Here is a 21413-nt window from a genome sequence, read left to right on the forward strand (position 1 = left end):
TCACTGAGACAGCAGACCTATCTGCTGTTTCCATCAATCGCTGTGCTGACAGAGCATCCTCGTGACTATTGTAAAAGGGACAGTTCAATCATATGTGAAACATACTCTTTGAGGGTATATAACCACCCTGTATACCCCCACTTCTTTGGAGTGCTCTGTTCTTTTGTGGAAAGACTCTTCTGGGTTATAATCCTCCGATTTAAGCTCAGAATAAACTCACCCAAATTTTCATTTATAGATTGGTTATGGATTATTTTTGTCGACACTGGCCTCAAGGGGTAAGGATTTAGACCTGGGTAATGGGTTTGTACTTGTATTAAAGTTCAACTAAGCTGGAGAGCAGCCTCACGGCCCTTTGATCCTTGGATACAGTCACCACCACCCCCCCCCCCCGCGCCCCCCAGCTCTAAAATACCACCCGCAGACTGGGGGAGTACCACTTGGTCACAGATCTAGCCTGGTCCACATAGGTTTAAAATATTTGAATGTGTTGCCAACAGTTAAAATTCAGGAGGTTACTCATAAAAATATAAATTTCTAGTGTCTCTTGGGAAACTGGAGAGCGGGCAATACTGAGTCTGCGTTCCGGCAGATGAGGAATTTGCTGAAACTGATCAGCCACTGCTTTGTTTAGATGGGACAATTGTTCTCGATGAGCCACAGTTTCCATCCTCCCAAGTGAGCTATCAACTCTGATATGAGTCTCAGATTAGTGACAGAAATCTGGCTTCTTTAAAGTCAGTAGCAATTTGTTTTCAGGGGGTTAGGAAAGAGTGGTGGGGCCAAGGCCTCTGTTCACCAGCTCACTTCACTGATTTTCATTCTCCCTCGAGCCACTGGAGGCATTTCAGGTTTTGGTCCTGGCATATCCCGGAGTCAAAGTTGTCTTCCTCATAGTCCCTGGAAACCCCACACCAGAGAAGCATGGCTTTCAGTACAGTCTTACATGTTTTAGAACAAAGAACAGACGTTAAACACACCCAGGGTACATTTTCAAAGTTTGAAAGAGGTATTTAGTTGCAAATTACCAGGTCAACATGACCCAGCAGGTGGGCATTACCACTAGGGCATAGGAGGGGAAGTGTTTATTCCTATCCCGGGAGACTGCCTTCCTTACTTGAATGGTTAAAACAGAGGAACAACTGATGGGGTTTTTGTGTGTGTGTGTGTGTGTGTGTGTGTGTGTGTGTTTTTTGAGGAAGATTAGCCCTGAGCTAACTGCTGCCAATCCTCCATTCTTTTAGCTGAGGAAGACTGGCCCTGAGCTAACATCTTTCCCCATCTTCCTCTACTTTATACGTGGGACACATACCACAGCATGGCTTGACAAGTGGTGCCATGTCCGCACCTGGGATCCTAACCAGCAAACCTGCGCTGCCAAAGCGGAAGGCGCGCACTTAACCGCTGCGCCAACGGGACAGCCCCACAATGGATGTTTGATGGGCCATAAGCTGGGCTTTTTAGTTCAAGTTGACTCAGTTTTGAACCTGAATAATTACCCTATATACCTCAATATGTGAAAATCTCTAGTCACCAGTAAGAACATTTCTTTCTGCCTGCCCTGTAGCCTCTCAGCCGGTGCCCGCTGGTGCCCTTTGCCTGCCTTCACACTGTGGGCCTGGCCCTGGCAGGCAGTGTACGCTGTGGAATGGGGGACCCCCTCCTGTGTTTCTGCCTTTGACGTGATGCGTGTTCTGATCTTCCACACTCCTAAATGACTTCCTGTTCTTCTTTGTGTTTCCAGCCCCAGCCTGGTCACCTGTACTTTACTCGGGAGCTGGCACTTTTGTTAAGGTCACCACAGGTCTCAGCCAGAAGGACCGAGGCCTCCATCCTGACACAGGATGGGAGAGAGCCCTGAGCAGGGAGCCAGAGACCGGCTACTACTCTCAGCTGCACCCTCACTGGTAGGAAGTCCACGAATGAGTCACTTTCCTCTCTGGCCCCTGGATTTCTGAAGCGTAACACGCAGCAGCTATACTCCAGATGTACTCTATATCCTTTTCATCCTGCTTCGCAGGCAACCCTCAGTGGCTACAACATGATTGATTCATTTCTGCGAGGCCTCTCTTTTCTCCTGTTGGTCTTGGTTGGGGCGCCTTGATAGAAGAAAACACTCATCTCCTGGTTTGGTGCCTGAGGAGTTTCTCACTGTGCTAACGTAAAGTACGTATTCCAGAGCTGGCCTCCCTCCTGGGTGCTGACACGGAGCCTGAGTAAGACCAGACCCAACAGCTAGGGTGGGGTGGGCGGCAGGCCCAAGTCGATGAGAGCAAATCCTGGGCAGGCAAGCGCTCTGCAGAGCAACAGGTGGAGACAGACGTAACTTCACGACATCATTGCTTTCTACCCCTCCTTCCTGGCAGTCTGCTCCTGTTCTTGAAGACAGAGATTGGCCTCCTGCTGGCAGACCTCATTTCTAATGGTAAGGGCAAGAGCAGGGACCTTGGATCAGACCCTTGTTTGAATCCACTTACAGCTGTGTGACCCTGAGCCATTTACCTCACCTCTCTCAATCGGAAAAATGCAATCATAGAGCCTTTTGCATAAATGCAATTATAGTGCCTTGCATACAGTGCCTTTTGTCAAGATAAAATGCCATAATGTATGTAAAGCTTTTAGCACAGGGCCCGGCACATATCAAGTATTCAAAGGGTGTTACTCAGCTTTGTCATTATTGCTTTATCTGCAAAATAGCACATTTTATTCCCTAAGTCTTATCAGTGAAAATTTATATTCCATCTCAGGAATCTCAGGAGTATGCAAAAAAATTTCTCAAAAATTAGCTTATGAAGAAGGCTGTCCATTTAACTCCTGCCCTTTGCCCTCCTAGTTCCCACTGACAACCTGAGTAGATGCTTCCAGTTGCTCCAATAAACCCAGAAGAATCAATTCCAAAGTAAAAGGCCACTGCTTTATTCGACCTCACATGCGGCCTGTAGCATAAACTACAGGTATTTTTAATGATCTTTCAATAAAAGAAGAACATTTCAGTGATCATGACATATTCATTCCTTTTTAAAAAATATATATTTTGGGGGGCCAGCCTGGTGGTATGGTGGTTAAGTTCACGTACTTGGCTTCAGCCCCTCAGGGTTTGTGGGTTCAGATCCCAGGTGTGGACCTGCTCATGAAGCCATGCTGTGGTGGCGTCCCACATACGAAAAAATAGAGGAAGATTGGCACAGCTGTTAGCTCAGGGACAATCTTCCTCACCAAAAAAAATTAAATTAATTAATTAAAAAATATATTTGTTTAATTCCCATTTAAAAACAAATGGGAATGTTTTATTAACTCCAGTGAGGGTTTTCCTGAATTTGTATTTATTTTCAATTACACATATAATACTTTAATACATTCTGATAAAACAATTCAAATAAAACAACACAAATAAAATGGAAGTGTGAAAGTCCTTCTTAACACCATTCCTTTCCCTGCAGCCCCACCCGACCTGGGCCCCTCCTACACCCAAACCCCACTGCCCCGCCAGGAGAAGCCACTGTTGTCAGCCTGCTGTGTAGCTTTGCAGGTTCTTTTCCCCACATTTGAGAGCTGGATTTCTACACGTATGTAAGTGAGTGTGGGCTAGACTTAGTGACTTTCTTCTAACCAATAGAATAGGGCAAAAGTGATGGCTTGTTGCTTCCATGATTAGGTTACAAAACACCTCTGGATTCTGTCTTGTTCTCCTTCTCTTTGAGCCCTTGATCTGGGGGAATGTAAGCTGCCACATTATGAGTAGCCCTGTGGAGAAGCCACGTGGAGAGAAATGTGTTGATCTCCAGTCAACAGCCAGTTAGGACCAGAGACCTGAAAACAACCACAAGAGTGACCTAGAAATGGATCCACCCCCACTCAGGCCTTGAGGTAACCGTAGCTGCGGCCAACACCTTGACTGCAGCCTCCCAAGAGACTCTAAGCTGCTCCTGATTCCTGATCCACAGCAGGGAGACAATAAATGTTTGCTGTCTTAAGATGCTAAATTTTAGAATAATTTGTTATGCATCAGTAGATGTGATGGTTAGTTTTATGGGTGAACTTGACTGGGCCACAGTGTACCTATTGGTTCTGTTTCACTGGAGAACCCAGACTAATACAGACTTGGGTACTGAGAGTGGTTCTAGAGGAACAGAGTGTTAAGGATGAGTTCTCTGAATTGGTTCTTGGGTTTCTGGAATTGGCTTTCTAATCTGATTAGATTAAAGGACACTGATGATTCTATTTCCAATAGGAAAGGGAGCACTGATAGTCTGTGGCATGATCTGGCAGTAGAGAGATGTAAAATATCTCCATCGGATAATCCTAATCCACCACTTATAAGAAACAAAGAGCTGAGTGACCGTGTATATGATACTTTCAAACATTTTTGGAAAGCTAACAAATGTAATGAGGTTGGCTGTTTACTCCTAATGTCTCTGGACAAAGTGGTGAAGGAAAATGATGATCCAAGTTCTCAGCTCAAGCACCACATAAGTGACCTGAAAGCTTCTTTGTGTGCCCTGAAGGAGCCCCTGATCTCTCACAGCTACAGGGCTGAGACTGCTGAAAATCAAATGCAATATATGTTGCTCCTTCTCCCACAGCCTGGATTCATGTGCCAAGGGGTGGAAATGGGAGTGCCCCTGCTCGCTATTACCCTTAGTGACCCACTAGAAAAGTTTTTGCTTCTTGTTCCCATGACTTTATGCTCTGCTGGATTAGAGGTTTTAAGCTGAAAGGAAAAATACTTCCATCAAGCGTCACAACAGGGGCTGGTCCCATGGCCGAGTGGTTCAAGTTCTGCATGCTCTGCTTTGGTGGCCCAGGGTTGGCAGGTTTGGATCCTGGGTGTAGACCTGCTCCACTCATCAGCCATGCTGTGGAGGTATCTCACTTACAAAGTAGAGGAAGATTGGCACAGATGTTAGCTCAGGGCAAATCTTACAAAAAAAAAAAAAAAAAAGAGTCACAACAATATAATGTACACCCAAAATTACACAATGTTATAAACAATTATGATCTCAATAAAATTACTCAAAAAAAAAAAAAAAAGAAAAAGAAAAGAATTAAAGATGTCCAGAGGGAAAAAAGGACTCCTCATGGCTCTGACTCAGCAGGCAAAGAAGGGAGTTACTGTGCTAGCTGGGGTGATTGATCCTGACTACCAAGGGGACACTGCACTTCTTCTCCACAGCCAAGGCACAGAAAAGTGTGTCTGGAGTAGAGGAGGTACCTCAAGGAGGCTGTTAGTGTTACCATGCTCTGTGATTAGGGGCAGTGGAAAACTACAACTCAATCCAGGCAGGATTACTAATGGCCTGCACCCTTCAGGAATGAACGTTTGAGTCACTTCAATGGGTAAAGAACCATAACCAGCTGAGATGGTATCTGAAGGCAAAGGAAATAGAGAATGAGGAGTGTGATGGGTGTTGAGGAAAATAATAACCAATCTATAAATGAAAATTTGGGTGAGTTTATTCTGAGTTAAAATGTGAGGACCATGGCCTGGGGCCTTTCTTCCTGAAGGAAAAAAGGGCACCAAAGAAGTGGGGTATATAGAGTGGTTATATACCCCCAAAGAGGATGTTTCACATATGCTTGAAATGTCCCTTTTACAATAGTCACAAGACTGCCCTGTCAGCACAGTGATTGATGGAAACAGCAGGTAGGTCTGCTGTCTTGGTGAACACAGCAGGGTGGCAGGTCTGTTGTCTCGAGCTGGGTGGTCACAAGTGAGCGCAGCAGTCAGTTCCCAGCCTAAGGAAAGATGCTTATCCCTAAGGAAATGCCAATGTGGGGGGAAGTTGCACCTTTATCTTAAGGCCATTTGTTCTTGCCATAGTAAATGTTTAAAGCAGATATGCAATGCATGCTCCATGGCCATGTCAGGCCCTTTTGGAAAAACAAAGTCAGGCTGAATTAGGTTTACACCAAATGGCTTCCTCATATGCTCCAAGATATCCTATTGCTCGCCATTTCTGTTTGTCATGGGGTTCTTTGAAAATAGTCAGCAGGAAAGTAAAGGAAAAAGAGAATTAAAGACAATTCTTCTTGCTCTACAAGTTGAATCTTTGAGAAGCAAAAAGGCAACTCTGAAAGTCAACTAAAGCCCACTCAGAGGCCTCCCTATTGGCCCCCAGACAATTGCAGGTATTGCAAGAAACCAGGGCATTGGAAAAGAGAATGTCCTGCTCTTAAGAGAAGGAAAAGTTTGAAAAATATCCCCACTTGGCCCCAGAACCCCCAGAAGACTCGTTTTTCTCCTCCTGAGGGGCATTTCTCCCTAAAATGATGGGACCAGCCAATCCTCAGTTGTACCCCCGAGCCTACTGTTAAACTTAGAATAGAGGATTGGGAACTGGATTTTTTAGGTGATACTGGTGCGGCTTTCTCCACTATCCATTCGGGGGATTTATCTCTACCTGTCACCTCTGAGTCTATTCAAGTTGTGGGAGTCTCTGGGCAGCCTATTTCACTGCCCATATCCCAGCCCACTCCGGTATCTTTAGGCCCCCTGAACACTCATCATGCCTTTCTGGTCTCTGTTCTTGAGCAAACCTCTTTGGCAGAGATTTGTTATGTAAATTTAATGCCACTACAAATTGTAATGAAAAAGGTGTTCTTATCTCCTTGCTCTCTGACCAAACCCCAAGTCTCCTGCTTACCTTGCTAGAAACTCGTCCTTATTTAAATTCTTCTGAAGAGGATGAGTCTTTAAAAGATTTCTCAATTAGTCTTTGGGCTACACATGCAAATGAGGTAGGATTGTTGCTTAGTGCAGAACCCGTGCACATTACTTGGAAGAAGAATGAACCATTTCCATCAGTAGACCAATACCTGCTCTCCGGAGATGCAGAGCGAAGAATTGAACCCATAATAGACTCTCTTTTGCAACGGGGTGGACTAGTTTTTACTTCCTCACCCGGTAAAAAAAGAAGGCAAATTTGACTCAGATGGGAACCAAATGTACAGATTTGTACAAGACCTCAGGGCCATAAACTCTCACTGTTTGGATATCATCTGCATGTTTAGTGGATGGACTGAATGCTATCTGGACATACAGATGCCACAACCGTGGGAAAGAAATTAATAACTGAAGTTACTCCTCGTTTTGGCATCCCTTTATGGATTGAATCAGACCAAGGAACTCATTTTACAGCAGAGATAAACCACTTGCTTGCAAAAACTCTGGGGGACTCATTAAAATTTCATACCCCATATCACCCCCAGTCTTCAGGGCAAGTGGAACCTAAAAATCTAGACATGAAAAGGACTTTAGGAAAGGTCTGTCAAGAAACTGGACTTAAACGGCCAGAAGCTCTGCGCTTGGCCCTTGTAAAGATTCAAAATACTCCAAATAGGAGACATGGATTGACTCCTTTTGAAATAGTCTTTGGACGCCTGATGCCTACTGGCATATCTAAACCTTTGATTCCCTGATTAAGTGAATATTATGGGAATTTAAGTGAACAATTTGATGCCAAGACTAGCTATATACAGAAATTAACTAGCATACTTGAAGCATATCGTCTGCAGGTAAAAGATGCATGGCCTCCATCTTCTGACAAGCCTTGCCGTCCCTTTCAACGAGGAGATCGGGTGTACATCAAGGTCTTTAAAAGAAAAAACACGCTGTCACCACGCTGGCAAGGACCTTATGAAATCCTACTGACCACCTACATGGTCATCTAAATAAAGGAAAAATCTTCCTGGATCCATGCAAGCCACGCCCAAATAGACCCAGGACATCACTCTCAAGGCAAATGGGAGACAGTCCCCACAGATGACCTTGAACTAAGGATTTCCAGGGCCAATTCTCAGGCCCCAGAAGCAGCCAACACCACGAAGTAGACAGCTTTTCCCAAGATCACGGATCAAGAAACCGCACTTTCACCTATTTCCTCACCTTTGCATTTAAAGGCTCCCTACACACACACACAGACACACAAACACACACGAAACTATTAGCAAATATATATTTTCCTTTAATCATTTATTAAAAAGCTGACCGGAGAGTGCTGGTCTCTATCTATCCTACTTCTCTCTAAGTCTCCACTATGGGCTCTTTTCCAACCTGTGTCTTGCTTTTACTAACCTTCTCTTTTTTAACAAGTCCAGCACAAACCAAATACCCCCTTATACTGGTTTACCAAGCCTTGACCATGCTAACTAATCAGTCTGACTGCTGGTTATGTCAACAGCTAGATAGCGCAAAGGAACCGGAACTGGTCTTTGTTCCTGCTGAAGTGAACACCTGGCGGACTAAGTACAGAAGACAGATGAACAGCAGGGCATGGCGTCCACGACAAGGAAAACTTCACTCTGCCCCTCCTCCTGGTGAGTCATTTGGGCCCCAGAAAGACTCTAAGGAAGCTCCAGGACTCTCCCTTGCCCAGGTAAAGACAACAGGTGAAAGATTTTCCCTCTGCATCGAAAGTAAACATGACACTGGACCTTTCCTGGGTGACATACCAGGACAATATTGTAATCAAACTCTGTGGTTCGATTCCACAGGTGGCATCTTCAAACCTCTAAAGGGAGTTATAAGTGACTCTAAAGCTACTCCCCTTGGCACAAACATCTGCCAAATCACCAAATGTTCTGGAAGGCTCATGAGACACCCATGTACAACTTGGGGTATTGCAGCTGCCCACATGGTTAAGCTGCCCAATACTGTAAACTATATATGGGTGGATCAAAAATCTGGACTCACTTGGTCAGGTGACAAGACCAGGCTTTATAGCTGCCGAAATCAGACTTCAGGCCTCCTGTACAGCTATTCTGCGATCTGTTCTGTTCTCACAGATTGACAGGAGCGCATGGAAAATGGAGATTTTTAGGCTCTAACAGTACCAGTGGCATAGCTCATGGAATTCTCCAGACTGTGGGAACTCTAGATTTAGCTCTAACTTTGTCTATAAACCACACTGGTCTTTTTATTTTATGCGGCAACAAAGTATATGAAAGCTTCCCACCTAATTTGTCAGGACGCTGTGGACTCGGATACCTGGCCCTTCTGTCACTAAATACTCCACCCTAAATGCCAGCCAAATTGCAAACCTGGGTTCCTTTGTTCATAAGATTGTGCCACATAAGCGTGCCCATCGGGAAATGGTGGAGAATCCGCTTGTGTATCACAACTCCAAGTTCTTGTCAGCATCGAGAGTCTTATTCCCCAGCTTCGGAGACTACGAGTTGGAAAAGGCGATCTTAAATCTCTCCATGGTGATGGAGCAAGAGTTCAACACCACCATGCAGACTTTGAGAATACTCCAGTCACAGACGAGCAGCCGAGCCTCTGTGGTCCTCATAAATCGACGTGCTCTGGATACACTGACTGCCCAGCAACGAGGAGCCTGTGCAATCATCGGTGAAAAATGTTGCTTGTATGTGAATCAAACTGGGCAAGTAGCATCTAACTTACATCTATTAAAAGAGAAGATTGACATTTTCCATCAGATAAATGAAGCTCACACATTTTATTGGACAGACTTATTTCCAGGATTGGGGAATTGGTTTAATGGAGTGTGGGGAAATGTGCTACAGTTTGTTGTTTTCTGCTTGTCTATCCTCATTCTAATCTACGTTCTTTTCTCTCTTTGCAGATTTCTTACCACTCACCTACTAATTCGATTTCTCTCTCCACAGCCACCAGCTCAGCTTTTTATATGTGAAACTTCCAGGGAAGTTTCAGAGGAGGGAACTGTGGGGACCTGGAATTGGCCACTCCAAGATATGTCTCTTTGGCATCAGGATTATTTGAGGCTGATTGCTTTTGATAAACTGGGACAGGGAAGGAGGCTCTGAGGAATGGAACTCGCCCTTTGTTAGCACACGTTTACATTTGTAAGGTAAACCTCTATCTGTAAAAGGTGCCTTCCTCTCTGTACCAGGAAGAAGAAAGGAGATGACCTTCTCTCTAGAAACTCTTAATCAATACCAAAGGCAAGGACTTAAATCTGCATTTTATTGTGCTAGTCTGGTAACCTCCTGTAACTGACTTCCCTCCCCCTCCCAACTTGGGCATTTCTTAAGGATTAAGCATCTTTCCTTAGGCTAGGAACTGATTGATTGCTGCGCTCACCTGTGACAGTCCAGCTCCAGACAATCCACTTGCCTCCGGCTTCGCCCTCTGAGACAGCAGACCACTACCTGCTGTGTCCATCAAGCACTGTGCTGACAGGGCAATCTTGTGACTATTGTGGGAGGGACATTTCAATCACATGTGAAACACCCTGTTTGGGGGTGTATAACCACTATGTGCATCCCACTTCTTCGGTGCCCTTTCTTCCTTCGGGAAGAAAGGCCCCGGGCCATGGTTCCTCATAAAGCTTTGTTTAATTTTCTCTGGCTATTCTGTCTCATGTGAATTTAATTCGTTCTCCGGCCAGATGAACCCACATTTGGGGAGAGGAAATGTCCTCCTCCCCTACAGTTTTGGCGTAGTCAGCAGGATGAAATTTCACTGGCTGGACACTGCTTGCTCCTGGACTGCTGCGGCCAAGAGATCCCGGACCCCTGACGAGAGCCGGCAAGAGGTAAGAGTTCTTACCAGGTCAGTCTCCCGGATCTCTGCCTGCAGGCTCCAATGGAAGCAAGAGTGGTGAGATTTTTTGCTCTTCTAAATTTAGATTAGCAGGAGAAAATGTTGGTGAGGCTAGCTTCTTGGACTCAGCGACTCTAGTATTTGAGTACTCACAGGTTGTAGATCCTTTTCCTCCCAGAGATAGACTTTTCCTTGTCTCTGTCTTTTTGTCTGTCATAAGACACAGGCATCTCTATAAGCCTGTTGTCTGGGCTTTTTGTCTTGTTCTATGTCTTGAGAGCTTGGCTTTGTGACCTTTCTGGTCTCTGCCATCGGAGGATGCATGTACCGGCACGCATCTTGGCGGCCAGCCGAGTAGACTAGGGTTCCGGGACACACTCTTGGTCCGGCTGTGTAAGCTCTCAGGGGAGTTTGTCATAAGAGGTCCCAATTGATTTCATAAGGGGCCTTTGTCGTCTCAACCTTTGTTGCTTGCCTTTACTTTCTTAGGCTATTTTTGGGAGTGAATTTTCTGGATCTCTTTTGGGGACGCCTCTTTGTCCTTGGTTAAGCTTTGGTTGAGTCGCTGTTAAGATCCTACTCGTCAGTTGGCCAGACGATGGATTATTTAAATTCGGAAAACTTCTAAATTGGGGAAAAAAATTGTGAGAGCTCTCATCATAATTTTTATTGGTGTCTATGAAAAAAGGCCAAATTAAAAAAGAAACACGGAAAATGGTAACTAGGTTTTGTCGACGAAAATAATCCATATCCAATCTATAAGTGAAAATTTGGGTGAGTTTATTCTGAGCTTAACTCTGAGGATTATAACCCGGGAGAGTCTTTCCACAAAGGAACAGAGCACTCCAAAGAAGTGGGGGGTATAAGGGTGGTTATATACCCTCAAAGAGGATGTTTCACATAGGATTGAAATGTCCCTTTTACAATAGTCGCGAGACTGCTCTGTTGGCACAGCGATTGATGGAAACAGCAGGTAGGTCTTCTGTCTCTGTGAACACAGCAGGGTGGCAGTCTGTTGTCTCCAGCTGGGTGGTCACAGGTGAGCTGGGAGGTGAGTGCAGCAATCAGTTCCTAGCCTAAAGAAAAATGCTAATGTCGGGGGGAAGTTGCATCTTTATCTGAAGGGCCTTTATTCTGGCCAAAGGAAATGTCTAAGTAGATATGCTATGCGTGCTCAATAGCCAGTCAGGCCCTTTTGGAGGAAAAAAAAGGAAGTCAGGCCGAATTAGGTTTATACCAAATGGCTTCCTCATATACTCCAATATATCCTATTGCTTGCCATTTTTATTTGTCAGTTTAAACCCTGACTCAGGTTATACTTGAATTGGTGAAATATAAAGGTCTGAGTGTTGATTGTAAAAGGTGGAATGCTTGAGCTCATTTTCTTTTTATGAAGAGGTTATATCAACTTTGCCTGAGTATATTTTAAAACGTCTTTCTGGGACTACTTCCTTATGCAATAAGACTAAGACCTGTTAAGTCCTGGCCATGGGTCCTGTCCCCATGCTGCAGCTCTTCACTGCCCTTGGGCCCTGTCCCCATGCTATTTGAATAGAGGAGCATTACTTCCAGACCTTGAGTCCAGGAAGTCTTTCTTTTGACTCCTTGGCTTGCTGAGCCCGCTTGCTTCACCAGCTTGGGAGCTGAAGTTCTAGTCTTCCTTGTGCCTTTCTCTTTTTCAAGGATGGATCTAAATTCACTGCTCCATCGGGAACCTTCTCAGACAGCTGTATGAATCCATGTTTGCTGCCCATGGTTACTGTATGGGGCAAATTGTGGCATTCAGCCTGAAGAGAATCAGTACCTTAAGCCTGAGGGTGATGGAAAATGAATTAATCCATTCATTCCTGACTCTATCTCTAATAGACAAATTTTACGTGGGCACGGGTCGGCCACTTAAGTCATTAGGATGGCCGCCAATCTCCAAGACTCCCGTGGAAGGTTTCTTTTCCTAAGGCTGGATTGGGATCCCTTCCTCTGGCACCTGACCATGCTCTGAACTGTGGGAAAAGTCCCACTCGGGACTCCAGTTCAAGGAAAGTACCAAACTCTAACCTTTGGTTGAGTATGGGAACCCCTTCTTGGGAGAATGGCTCCAGGACGCAATTGGGTAGAATGTCCCCCAGACCGGCGGAAAAATTCCTCGCTGTTTTTCTCTGTTCTTTGATCTTTGGGACAACTCACCTGGCACTTAATGACTGCCAGGCATAATAGGGAAGGTGTACAAGGGATGCAATGCAGAGGGACGCCCCCATCGCCCCTTGCTATAGGAACCCCACAGGCAGAACAAGTAGGACGCTGCCCTAGGTTCAGGAGATTTTCAAGGTAATGGACCCTTTTCTTTCCTCTCTCTTAAAGTGACAGTAGCCATTTCGGGCTCCTTTTGAGCTTTGCAATAGAGAAACAAATTTTTAAGGTGTCAAAGGCTCCACTCCCGGGAGCCCCCACTCTGGTTTCTGGGCCTGATCACCCCGGCAACCACGTGGGGTGCCCTCTCTTGGCGATTGACTTGTTAAGCATTTAGGTGCCTACTGAGTTGGTTATGAAAATAGGAGACCTGTGATTTATTCTGTGAACTGTCCTGATGGTGTTGTGTGCCCCGGCACGGGAACTGCTGTGTGACCTCTATCTCGATAACCCTTGGGGAAGAGGCCATGAGGGTGAGGCCTGACCTCTTTTCCTTTGTTCTCCAGGCCTTTGCCTCCTGCTTCCCTGCCTGGCTCACCGTGCTGGCTCAGGGACTAAGTGGGATTTGACAAGATCTTATAACTATGTTGATGTCTGCAGTCAGGCGCCTTTGCACCCTTTCTCTGGCCTTGTCAGTCGGACACCAGCTTTATGACCATGAGGAATGCCTCAACCCAGAGACTCACCCCCTGGGTGCATTTTAAAGTTGGAAACGCTTTCAGTTGGATGGTTTATGCCCCAGAAACTCCAGCTTGGAGAAAACTTGAGGAGTTTCTCTGTGCCTTTGTGATGTAGTTGGACAGGCAGGTCAATCTAGAATGTCATTAAGTTAAACCCAGTAACTTCCAACTGTCCTTGGAAAATCCTTGCAAGACTGGAAATACAGCTCTAGAGGCAGTTCAGATTCCACCCAGTTCCTTTATCTCAAAAAGGATTATCATCTCCCCTCTCCAGGAACTACTATCTAGCCCATCACTAATTCCTAAGACTGGAAAAAAAAAAAAAAAAAAGAAAAAGAGGGGAAAGGTCATAAGCGTGCCCTTGCTGAGAAAAAAAACTAGCATCTTGAGTGTCTTCTCCACAAATATTAGTAAAAGGCTCAAAAAAAAATTGGATTCATAACTAGGGAGCATTATATTATTGTACCAGATTCATGGAGTGATTTTTAAAATAATAGCTGTGGAAGCTCTGTGTCTGTGTGTCTATATGCGCGTGATATTTTTACCCCTGGGTGATATGGCCAAAACTAAGAGCTCTGTTTAATTGGATTAAAGTAAGCGCTTACATAAATTCTAAATGCAATGGAAATTAACCCAATGTCTTTTAAGTTAAGACAATATGGATTAATCTTTGGTTAATGAAAGTTTAAGTTTGTTCGTTTGATTGAAAACTGTCTTCTTGTCAGAGTTGTCGGTATTTGCATACGATGCAGGCATGCAGCCTGGGCTTACTAGTCAAAAAAGGCTCATGTTGTCTGTTAGAAATTTGTCAGCATAATAACTTTAAATGGTAGCTGTTTGTTAATGTCTCAAAGTTTTTGTGGGTAATCTAAACATAATTATTGGGAACAAATGGTTTAGACATAAATGAAATAAGAGTTTATAGATAACTTTTTTTTAGCAATAATTATAGTTTATGGTATGTGTATTTAAAATAACTTCCAAAATCTTTTTGGTAACTTGAAACTTTGAGGCTAAAAGCGTTTGGGTCCATCAGAAAGTGTGCCTCGTGTTTTATTGTAAAGTGGCATGTTTCTAGAAATTATGAAAAGTGTTTAGAATGTTCATATAAAAGACAGTTCATAATTGCTTAGTTTTTAGTTTTTTACTAGGGTCTGTAAGGGTTAAAAGTCTAATTAACATACGTAATTAAAGCTATTGGAAATTAATAAGGAAAACAGCTCTGTATTCAAGGAAAGTAAAATGTATGTTTTTAGTAAAGAGGGTGTAAAGAATGGAAATATTTGTTTGATGGGTTAAGAATGATAAATTTGTCCTAATATACTAGAAAGTAAGAAAGAAAGCATGGAACAAATTCTGAATGCAAAAGAAAGTTACAGAAATTCTGAAAAGAGTTTTGTACCTGGTCAAGTTGGCTAAGACTGAAATGAATCTAATTAAGTAAATGGGTTTTAATATGAAAAAGTAAACTGATAGAAAAATTAGAATTTGGTTTTCTCTCTCAAAGGGATGATTATCTTGAACTTTTGGCCTGCTCTAAGTCTACTGAAAAGACAGAATCTGGTTTGTTAAAATAATTTGTTAGGTTCAGAAAAAGACAGAGTCTCTATATTAAGGTTTTTTGCTGTTGTCACTTTGGTTAACTATTATGAAGCATTGTTTCAGTGACCCTTGTTTTACAATGACAAAATCAGCAACCTCTTGATCTTGTTTAAGTAAGTGTTTTAAAACCTTTTGATATTTTTGACAAGCTTCTCCCTCAAAAATATTCAAGCCCTGAACCAAGGCTTTCTTTCGACCTGGATGAAGGAACAGGATTTCTCTGGGCATTTTCAGAGGCCACTGGGACTTCACAGAGAAATTTGCTCTCTCTTCCCATAAGGAGGAAGATCGTAAAGTAATTAGGTTTATTTGGTCTGTTAAATTACATTGGAACTGCATTGCTGAGAAATTTCTAACAGACAACGTGAGCTTATTCGACTAGTAAACCCAGGCTGCATGTTTGCATCATATTCAAACACTGACAACTCTTGAGGATATACTTTTTCAACCAAACCAACAAACTTAAACTTTCATTAACTGAAGATTAATCTATATCATCTTAACTTAAAAGACATTGGGTTAAGTGATGATAATCTTTCTTAGTTGGTATTATGTGGGTAAATGTTATTGATATAAGTGTTTGAAAATTATATAACATTCCTAAATTCTGATCTGTCCTGGCTATCAGCCATAATTCTAAATATTATTTTAAGGTGTTGTCTATCACAGAAATAACCAAGTTTCTCTGTCAATTGTCATTTTTAAGTCTTTTGTTGTTTACGGTCAGTTGTTTTACTCTGATGCTCTTTGCTTTTGCAAATGTGTCTCATCTTCAGAGGGATTCACGGAAAGGACTCTGACACTTACTCTGGAACACAGTTTTCTGATATACTTTCAGATCATAGAACTGAACTGGGTAAGAAATTACAGAAATCTAATGGAGAAACTGATGACCCCATAAAACTGTTAGCAGAAGATTAAGATCAAGAACTGATTATACAGGACTGAATGAACTGAGGATGATAATTTTTGTGACTTTTATTTGAAATATTGTTGATTTTTTTGATGTTTTGCTTTGTTTTCTCAGACTCAAGAAAATCCTTTTTCTCTTGTGCTATGACTTCTTATAGCAATTTGGTGAAATTATACCTTTGTGAGCAAAACTGAAACATTTAACTTTTTCTCCCTACCTGATCCCTCCAGAATTTGGAAACTCTTTGTGAGTGAGTATGGTTATTTCACAGCAATATAGTTATTTGCATAAGTTCAATAAGAATCTGTTCTCCTTATAACAGGACACATTTGGAAACATTGGTTATCTTGCCAAAGCTTTGACTGGAATGTCATATTTGAGGGAAGCATACAGACTTGGATATGACAATACTGCTTTTGAGGAATAAGGTGGACTTTGTGAAAATAAGCCACTTGGAAATATGGGCCTAGTACCTTGTTTACAGAGATTCTGGTAATCTTATCTGATAAGTGAGGAAGCTTGCTTATCTGGCAGATGTAAGGAACCTCGGAATATTTTGGGGGACCTTGAGAAGAGAGGAGCCCACCCAAATCTGTAGGTACTGCAGGCAAAATCTGATGGCAAGTCCTTGGCTTGGCTTTTCTGGCCTTGAGAGGTCTTTAAAGTTCAATCTGAGATTCCTCATAAAAGAATTCCAGCAAAGCAGATTTAAGAGCCTATATGATCAGTTGCTATTCTTGCTGCACTTATGTAAATAATTGAGCCAAGTTTATTGAAACTAAACTTATATTGCAAACCAGTTAGTCTTAATTTGGCTATCTTTGGTAAAAATGAGGGTGATTTTAGAGAGAAGAACTATGTTTCAGAGAAAAACTATAATACACATTGTTGGATATTAGATCCTAGTTTTGTTAATTGTCTTTGAGGTTTTTTTCTACCTGTGAACTGGACTGGATCCTGAATTCTTCTGCTGAAATATCTGGTTACAAATCTCCAAACTAACGTTTTCAATTTTTTCCTCATTTTCATTTGGAATCATTGAGAATTGAACCTGCTCTTTTTCCTGAAGCCTTGCAAACTAAAGCTGAACGACTTGATAGAAACTTGAGAGATTCCTGTCTGTTGCTGTGTAAGCTGTAAGCCACTCAGAAAGATACCTGAATGCCCGATGACATCATCAGAGACATTTCAAGCTGCTAAAGATGCTTCACTCTGACACCTACAAGTCGTCTTGACTGGCTGTCTCCTGGACTCAGGAACTAGTTTATAATTTGCTCCAACCATTAACCTTGTTTTTCTTTTATTTCCATAGAAATACTCATTAAATACCTGATTGCTTGCTTCCAAAATATAGGCCTAACTTTGGGAGCCCACCTGCATCGCTGCCTTCTAAAATGACTTTAACTGGCCTGATCTGTTAACAAGACTAAGAAATGTGTTCAGTGAGATGAAACAATCTACCACTCAGCTTCTGGACTGTGAAACTTTAAAAAATTTCAAAGGCGGGAGTGGGGACCTGGAATTGGCCACTCCAAGATATGTCTCTTTGGCATCAGGATTATTTGAGGCTGATTGCTTTTGATAAACTGGGACAGGGAAGGAGGCTCTGAGGAATGGAACTCGCCCTTTGTTAGGACACGTTTACATTTGTAAGGTAAATCTCTATCTGTAAAAGGTGGCTTCCTCTCTGTACCAGGAAGAAGAAAGGAGATGACCTTCTCTCTAGAAACTCTTAATCAATACCAAAGGCAAGGACTTAAATCTGCATTTTATTGTGCTAGTCTGGTAACCTCCTGTAACTGACTTCCCTCCCCCTCCCAACTTGGGCATTTCTTAAGGATTAAGCATCTTTCCTTAGGCTAGGAACTGATTGATTGCTGCGCTCACCTGTGACAGTCCAGCTCCAGACAATCCACTTGCCTCCGGCTTCGCCCTCTGAGACAGCAGACCACTACCTGCTGTGTCCATCAAGCACTGTGCTGACAGGGCAATCTTGTGACTATTGTGGGAGGGACATTTCAATCACATGTGAAACACCCTGTTTGGGGGTGTATAACCACTATGTGCATCCCACTTCTTCGGTGCCCTTTCTTCCTTCGGGAAGAAAGGCCCCGGGCCATGGTTCCTCATAAAGCTTTGTTTAATTTTCTCTTGCTATTCTGTCTCATGTGAATTTACTTCGTTCTCCGGCCAGAGAACCCACATTTGGGGAGAGGAAATGTCCTCCTCCCCTACACTGTCAAAGCCTTTGTACTATAACCAATGTGTCCTGTTATAAGGAAAACAGATTCTTATTGAACTTATGCAAATAACTATATTGACATGAAATAATCATACTCATTTACTCTCAAAGTTTCCAAATTCTGGAGAGATCGGGTAGGGAGAAAAAGATAAATGTTTCAGTTTGCTCACAAAGGTATGATTTCACCAAATTGCTGTAAGTCATAGTTAGCATAAGAGAAAAAGATTTCCTTAAATCTGAGAAAACAAGGTTCAGAGCAGGTGTCCCCAAGATGCACCACTGTGGTATGCGGATTATTTAGAGCTGCAGACAATAAAGGCTCAGACTCAGCAAGAACATTCGACCTTTCCCCCCTAACTGATTAAAAGAAATGTAAAATAGGGCTGGCCCCGTGGCCGAGTGGTTAAGTTCGCGCGCTCCGCTGCAGGCGGCCCAGTGTTCGTTAGTTCGAATCCTGGGCGCGGACATGGCACTGCTCATCAGACCACGCTGAGGCAGCGTCCCACATGCCACAACTAGAAGAACCCACAACGAAGAATACACAGCTATGTACCGGGGGGCTTTGGGGAGAAAAAGGAAAAAATAAAATCTTAAAAAAAAAAAAAAGAAATGTAAAATAAAGGCCTGTCCCCAGGAGAGGCCATCACCATGGATAACTCTGGGTTTCCGTAGACTGGGAGGATCCTTGCTAAGCCCACCCTTATCAAAGTTCTATTTACCAAACATTTGCTTTTCCATTTCCATGTGGGTTGCCTTCCTCCCCTGTGAAACCCCGAATCACTACCCCAAATGTCCTCCCTGTCTGAGCTTAAGAGACTCAAACAGGCAGCCTCAGCCAGTTGGCTGAGTTACTCAGTGTCCCCTGAGTTTCTCCCATGTATACATAAGAACCTTCAGGAAGAGGTGGGGGGGAAATTCTCCCACTTCCCCGACAAGTGGAAGAAAGTGGTTATAAATACCAGCTATGACCATGTGACCAGTTATGGAAACGAGGACTGTAACTGTCATGAGTATTCCTCTTTATTTTGTTATGAATATTGTGGGGGACTGGAATTGTCCACCCCAAGATATGTCTCTTTGGCATGAGGATTATTTTGGGCTGGTTACTTTGAAAACAGCAGACAGGAAAGAGACTCTAAAAAGTGGAATTTACTTACCCTTTGTTAAGAGACATTTACATTGTAAGGGAAATCTCCATCTGTAAAGGTGTCTCTCTCTCTGTACCAGGAAAGAGGGGGGATGAGCTTCTCTCTAGAAACTCTTAATCAATGCCAAAGGCAAGGACTTAAATCTGCATCTTGTTTACTTTACTTGTCTGGTAACCTCCTGTAACTGACTCTCCCCACCCTCAACATCCTCCTTTGTCTTTAGCTGAAGATGATATTTAAGGTGGTGGCTTCAGCCATTTTGGCGAGTTGCTCAGGTTGCCTGAGCCTTTCCCACGTATACATGTTATAAAGCTTTGTTTAATTTTCTCCTGTTACTGTCTCATGTGAATTTAATTTGTTCTCCAGCCAGAAGAACTCACAGTGGGTAGAGGAAATGTCTTCCTCCCCTACAGTTTGGCAACTTGGATGGGATAAAATTTCACTGGCTGGACACTGCTCACTCCTGGACTGCTGCAGGCAAGAGATCCCAGACCCCTGACAAGAGCCGGCAAGAGGTAAGAGTTCTTACCACATTAGTCTCCTGGATCTCTGCCTGCAGGGTGCAATGGAAGCAAGAGTAGTGAGGCTTTTTTTGCTTTTCTAAATTTAGATTAGCAGTAGCAAATGTTGGTGAGGCTAGCTTCTTGGATTCAGTGACTCTAGGATTTGGTTGAGTACTCATTGATTGTAGATCCTTTTCCTCCCAGAGATAGTACTTTTCCTTGTCTCTGTCTGTGTTGTTTGTATAAGCCTGTTGTTTGGGCTTTTTGTCTTGTTCTATGCCTTGAGAGCTTGGCTTTATGATCTTTCTGGTCTCCGCCATCTGGAGGATGCATGTACCGGCATGCATCTTGGCAGCCAGTCAAGTACACAGGGGTTCTGGGACACAATCTCTTTGCTAGGCTGTGCTATCTCTCAGGGGAGTTTGTCATAAGGGATCCCGATTGCTTTCATAAGGGGCCTTTGTCATCTGAACCTTTGTTGCTTGCTGTGCAATGAAGGCCTTTACTTTCTTAGACTATTTTTGGGAGTGAACTTTCTGGATCTCTTTTGGAGACTTCTCTTGTGTCCATGGTTAAGCTTATTGGTTGAGTCACTGTTAAGATCCTACTCATCAATGTGGCCAGATGATGGATCATTTAAATTCAGAAAACTTCTAAATTTGGGGAAAAAAATTGTGAGAGCTCTCATCAAAATTTTTATTGGTACCTATGAAAAGGCCAAATTAAAAAGGAAACACACACGCAAAAAGTCTAAGTGTTGATAAGATTATAAAGGTTGGAATGCTTGAGCTGATTATTTTTCTTTATAAAAAGTTTATGATGAGGATTATTTTAGACTGGTTACTTTTAAAAACTGCAGACAGGAAGGAGGGTCTGAGGAGTAGAATTTACTTACCCTTTGTTAAGAGACATTTACATTTTAAAGGAAGTCTCCATCTGTAAATGTGTCTCCCTCTCTGTACCAGTCAATGCCAAAGGCAATGACTTAAATCTGCATCTTGTTTACTGTACTCATGAGGTAATCTCCCATGATTGACTCCCCCTCCACTCCCAACATCCTCTTTTGTCTTTAGCTAAAAATAATATTTAAGATGGTGGCTTCAGCCATTTACTTAATCCAGTTTGATTCTTATCTAAAAATTATAGGACCACTCAATAACCAGAGCCCACCTGCACTGATACCATTTTAACTTTCTTTTACATACTCTTTCCTTTGTCTTGTAAAGAGATAACTCACATATCTATGCCTTAAATTTAGCCCTACCCTCAAACTATGTTTGCAGCAGCTCTTTACTGCCCATGGGTCCTGTCCCCATGCGATGCCACACTATTCTCTAAATAAAAGAGCACTACTGCCAGACCTTGAGAGTCCAAGAAATCTTTCTTTCGACTCCTTGGTTCACCGACCCTGCATCAGTTATATCAACTTTGCTTGAGTATGTTTTAAAATGTCTTCCTGGGAATACTTCCCTATCAATAGTATATGACCAAGACCTATAAAGTCCTGCCCATGGGTCCTGTTCCCATGCTGCAGCTCTTCACTGCCCATAGGCCCTGTCCCCACACTATTCTCTGAATAAAGGAGCACTGCTTCCAGACCTTGAGAGTCCAAA

General features: G+C 43.0%; 1 pseudogene; it reads right to left on the reverse strand.

Annotated features, from left to right (window-relative positions):
• Positions 1-1164: 1164 nt before the first annotated feature.
• LOC111769007 (RCC1 and BTB domain-containing protein 1 pseudogene) overlaps positions 1165-21413 on the reverse strand; it is a 36822-nt pseudogene continuing 16573 nt past the window's right edge.

Source organism: Equus caballus, chromosome 19 (genome assembly GCF_041296265.1).
Source record: "Equus caballus isolate H_3958 breed thoroughbred chromosome 19, TB-T2T, whole genome shotgun sequence".
NCBI classification, from domain to species: domain Eukaryota; kingdom Metazoa; phylum Chordata; class Mammalia; order Perissodactyla; family Equidae; genus Equus; species Equus caballus.